This window comes from Cupressus sempervirens, chromosome 2 (genome assembly GCF_028749045.1).
Source record: "Cupressus sempervirens isolate cs-2001-9-10 chromosome 2, ASM2874904v1, whole genome shotgun sequence".
Classification (NCBI taxonomy): domain Eukaryota; kingdom Viridiplantae; phylum Streptophyta; class Pinopsida; order Cupressales; family Cupressaceae; genus Cupressus; species Cupressus sempervirens.
The window spans coordinates 449,776,959-449,782,958 of NC_143119.1; positions in this window are offsets into that span (position 1 = coordinate 449,776,959).

The window sequence follows — 6,000 nt, forward strand, 5'->3', positions numbered from 1 at the left end:
TCATCAAATTCAAGTTCTTCAACCTTGATCTTTGTTAACAAGCTTCTTCTTCTTTTGCTCAAAGCATCTACTACCTTGTTTGACTATCCACTCCTATGCTTCAAAAAGGTTCTACATACACTCAACCCATTTCATGTGTCTTTGATTCAACTATTTTTTACTTCCCAAGTATTGTAAAGCTTTACAATAAGTATACAACAAGAATTCTCTAGGCATCAAGTGATGTCTCCATTTCTTCAAAGCTTGAACAATTGTATAGAACTCTTGATGATAGGTTGAATATTTTCTCTCAATTTATCACTATTGAAAGTCATAGTATTACCTTCTTGACTCAAATCGTCTCCAATTGCATTCCCACTAGCATCAAAATCAACTTGAAAAATGTTATTAATATAAGGTAAAATAAGTACACGTAATTATGATACCTTTTTTTTAATTATCTCAACAACAAAAAAATTCTCCATGTGTCCACCTAAATTCCTTTTTATCACTTTTCATCATCTCTTTCATAGCATTACATATTAAACTAATTTTTTTGATACACTTCCTATAGAAAATTTCCAAGCCATGGAATGATCTAACTTCTCCAATATTCTTAGGTGTAGGCTACTCAAGTAGCTTTTTATCTTCTCAAGATCCATCTTCAATTCATCAACAGAGATCACAAAACCAAGATATGCAATCACTTCTTTCATGAAAGAATATTTCTTTAGGTATATCAATAGCTTTTCCACTTTCATCCTTTGTAACACTTGTCTAATGTGCATTAGATTTTCCTCTTTAGCCTTGTTGTAGATTAATATGTCATAAATATACACAATCAAAAAATTACCCAAGAATTTCTTCATAAATGTATTCATCAAGCTCATAAAATTACTAGGTGCATTGGTTAAACTAAAAGGAATAACCAACCATTCATATAAACCCTCATTAGTCTTAACATTGTCTTTCATTCATCTCCTTTTCTAATTCTAATTTGTTGATATCCAATTTTCAAATCAATTTTGGTAAAATACTTTGATCTACTCAAATGATTCATAATGTCATCGATCCTAGGCAAAGGAAACCTATACTCAACTGTTGTTTTGTTTATAACCCTATAATTAGTGCACATTCTTTGTTCTCCATTATTCTTAGGTGCCAATATAGAAGATACTACATAAGTACTCAAACTTTCTCAGATAAATCCTTTCTCAAGTAATTCTTGCTCTTGTCTATTCAATTCTTAATTCTCTACATGTGTTAATCTATGTTGCACTTTATTAGGAAAACTAGCTCTAGGTATTAAGATTATCAATGGGTAATCCATCATGTACATTATCTAAAATAATGTTTTGAAATTTTGTTGATAAAAAATCTAAACCTCAAGTGCATGCTCAAGTTCATCTTGTTTCTCAATATTTGTAGGAATCAAAGGAAACTAGACATTTTGTTTCTCCATATCCTTTACAAACTTATTTACTTCAAACAAGCAGACTCTAACTGTCATACAATGATTTTCATCAAGTTTCTCTACCAAAGGTAACAAGACTTGTTTCTTTCTATTTACCTAAATACTATACTAATTTAATCTACCATTGTGCAAAGCTTATCTATCATACTCCCAAGGTCTTCCCAAAATAATATGTAAACAATTCATATGCATAATATCACACAATACTTCATCATAGTAATTTCCAATCTTTAATTTTATATGACATTGCTCACTTTATAGTAACTTGTGCTCATATTTGGTCCAAGAAATATGATAAAGGTTAGGATGTTTTAACCTCTGCAATTGAAACTTAGATATGAATTCATAAGATGCCAAATTATTTAAACTTCCACTGTCAACTATCACTCTTCAATATTTTCGTTCAATCTTACATCTGGTCTTGAAAAGGATTTTCCTCCAAACAGGGTCCTAATTCAATTTATCACTCCACAAATTTCTTCTAATCATCAAGTTCTCTCGATTTTTAGGTTCTATTATGAGGATCAATAGCTTCATCTTGAATCAAAGCATTTACACTACTACTTATTTTCTTCTTGCTAGAAAAAGGTATATTCAAAAGCTCTATTTGTATATGTAATCACCCAAAAATGGTCATCTAATCTATGATCCCCCTTTCTCACATTGTTTTCTTAATTTATCCATTTCTTATTCTTGATCAAATCAGCACTTTTATATGTATTTGATTATAACCTATGGTTTATTCACTTTATCCTAAGTTCCTATTTAATTAAAATAACTTGCTCCCTTTTAATTAAAAAAATCCCCACTTCCCACTTATCCTTAGTGTGCACACAAAAAACATTATTCATATTTAAAAAATAAAAGAAAAAGATCTTTTCTCTCATATGAGGTGCACACTTTCCAAGGTGGATGGAATCTTCATTCTCCTCCACACATCTCTCACCTTTTCAAACTCTACCTTTGAGCTTGATTAGGAGAGATTCTTGTGCACATGGATCACTCATGATGCATCCTCCACTGTTGATTAAGCCTCTCTTGACTTTTAATCTCAACTGTCTATTTTTCTTTAAAAGAGAGGGATCTCTCCCCATTCTTAGATATCTTATACTTTATACTAATGTTAGGATACATGATTTCTAGGTGTTTTGGAGCTTTGAAGGACTTTGGAGTACTCTTGTATTTAAATTCTCATATTTTATTTCTCATTGCTTGCATGATAGCATTTTAGCTTAGTCTTTTCTTTATGCTTATATCCTAGATCACGTAGCTTAACAAGGAGGATTTTTAATACTCTCATCTTGCTAATTTAGTTTTCATCTTGAATTTCATTTCTCTTGCATTGCATTGCATTTTGCATTGTCATTCTTGGATGCTATCATTCTTTCTCCCATCTTTGAATCTCTCATTCTATGGTGCACCTTGCAAGGGTTGCATAGCTTAGTTCATTTCAGAGCCACCTTACTCCTATTTTCACATTTTCACATCATAGATAGAGAGCTATAAGCTAGCTCTTGAGACTCCCTCTTCCATGGGTTCTCTCAAGTGTAATGGTTTATAGAAGTGTGCCAACATTTTGGTATACATTTTTGGCACCCATCGTGGGGTTGGACAACCTTGTCTAGCTCTTTATTTTGCATTTTTGCCACTTTATTTGCTTGTTGTTTTGAGCATTTTTATTTTATAAGTAAAAATATCCCAGAATATTTAATACTTCCATCAATAATGGTATGATAAATTTCTAGCTTTTCTATTGAGCTAATTTAGTGTATTCTATCACCCTTCTATTCTACACATTATTGCACTATTTTTTATAGATTATTACACTAGGAGAGGTTGTTTCTTGGTAATACAAAGAAGTATCGTATGATATTTTTGCAGCCAGAAATATCACCTAGTATATTTCAGTTAGCTAGTTTGGTTCTTATTTTTAATTTTCTATTTTCAAAAGCTTTTCTTTTTAGATTTTTTTTTTTTTAATAGTCCTAACAAGTGGTTTTGAAGGGTGCATTTCAGATTTTTCTAAACTTTTTGTGCCCTAACACTTGTTTTGTAGGTGCTATTTCTTGACTTTCTAAAAGAAAAAATTACAAAAACAAAAAAATGAGTACTAACACTTGTTCTAGGTTTTCCCAAGAAATAATAAAAAAAGGGGATTTTTGTGTGTCTTCGTTCATTTTCAAGTGTGGCATTATTATAGTTGTTTCCTTTCATTAAGAACATAAAAATCACAAGGGTTCATAATTGGTAGGAGAGTACAATCTTTACCTTTTCAGTGAATCAAAAATCTTGACCCTTCCTTGGATCACATAAGTGGGTGGGATAGTCCACTCTTTAGTGGTTTTAATTAACTTTCTTGGCATGTTTGGGGGAAACATTAAGGAGTAGGAGAGTATGCTCTTCACCCAAAGGGTGAATCAAAAATCTTGACCTCATTGGTGTGGATCCATTTTGTTAAAATTTCCTAGCAAGATTCATACCTTTAGAGGGCTTGCTATTGGTGGAAGGATACCAATAGGAATGACTTGAAGTGGGAAAAAGAAAAAACTAGCTAACTCAACCCACTATCATCACAAAACCCTTTACAAAGGCCAAAGCCTTGGGGGTGTAACACTTGAATTCACTTAGTAGATTACTTGTGGGATTGGTATCATGAGGAAATCACTAGGTGATTATTCTTAAGGTACTCTTATTACCATGAGGTCCATTATTATGTCATGTATCAAGTGCAAGAGGGGTGTTATGAATGAGACCCTTACTAGAAAATCTAGGATTTAGAGACTAGCCTTTTTAGCCACTCAATATATTTGTGCAAGGATAGATCCTAGTGGACTACCTAGATCATGCCAATATTTTACATCACCATATGTTTCCCTTTGATTGTGTTAATAGAAACTTCATGATAAAGCCAATAACTATTGTGGGACACCACTTTGTGTGAGGTGAGGGGGCATCAACTGCGGGCAAAGGTATTGAGTAATGAATCATGACCTTTAGGTAGATATTGCTTGGCATATTTTCAATTTGTGCTAGACCCATGAAAATCTATTAAACATATACATGAGGGTAGTCTTCACAAGATTTTTATTTTGAAACCTCCCAAGTGTTTGTCTTGGCAAGGTTTCTTTCCCCTTGTTCAATTGCTTGAAGACATGTGTTTGTGTCATAAATTGCTTTCAAAATGATACCTTACTATCACCAATTGAAAATACTCTGCTTCAACAATAAAAAAAGCCTAAATTAATCAAAAATTGAGTCAAAACATAGGTACTTTAGGCACAAAGTCACAAAATATTATCTCTGTTGAACTTTTGTTGTATTGCACTTCTGAGAAGTACTGCGCGATACTTGTGGCATGTGAAAACTATTACATGGTCCCATTCTATCACAATTATATTCTATAAACTATCACATGAAATTATTTTTGGAACTTACATTGCCTAGTCTTCTAAACTCTATTGCCTGATCCTATTGCTTACAAAAAGTTGAACTTTGATTGTGTTCCAGCTAAATAGGGATGTCTACACTTGGTCCCATTGTGTCCCTAGGTTGAACCTTACATGTTTGGCTATATTCTAGATTGAAAATATTATATTGGATCCTTGGATGTAAACTTAAATTTCATAGATTGTTCTCTTGTCAAAAACCCATTTATTCTACTTCCTTGGCTACTTGCTATTGGGCTTCTTGCCTAGCTCTTGACTCTACTCTAGTCTCATAAATTGCTTGGACACTTTTGACAAGTTATTATCTTCACTATATTTCTTGACAAGTAAATGTCTTTAATTTACAAGTTTAATTCCAAGTGCTTTATGTCATCTCATCAAGCTAAGAATATTATATTACATGTCAATTATAACTAGGCTATAATTTGATCAAGGTAGTCATCCTTCCTTTAGTTTTGACCAATTGGCTTCTCCAACTAGGTGTCCACATAAGAATTTTTTTTAAGGTAAACCTATTTTATATAAGGTTGATGAAGACAAGTTTTCCACTTCGTACAACCCTATCACTCACTTTGGTAGCTTCTTTGATACCCCACTTGACACTCCTAGAGCTGAAAATAGTGTTTCTTTCACCATGAACCAAAAAGAGAGACTTTTGTTTAGATGAGTTCTTCCACATTGGGAGAGAAGACATTGAAAGAACAAAAATGGCTACTCAAGATGAAGAAGCTAGGCTAGAGAAAGAGAAATGTGAAAAAGTTAGGCATGTAGCCTCTAAGGTAGCTACACGTGCTTATGGAGAAAACAATTCTTATAACAACAACACTCAAGGCTTTGAAATACTTACACATATAGCTATGAAAACCAAAATGCTAACACTACTTTGCGAATCATGTATACTTTGCAAATATGTAAATAATACCCCACTAAGAACTCCAAGGTCACATGTTGAAGGATATGTATCACCACCTAGATGCTCACAACCTTCACAACATGAAAGTGAACTGGATAATGAAATTACTAGTGAATACCTCATTAGGTTCCAACAAGATGAACATCCACAAAGACTTGTGATCAAAGCACTAGAATACAATGGAGATC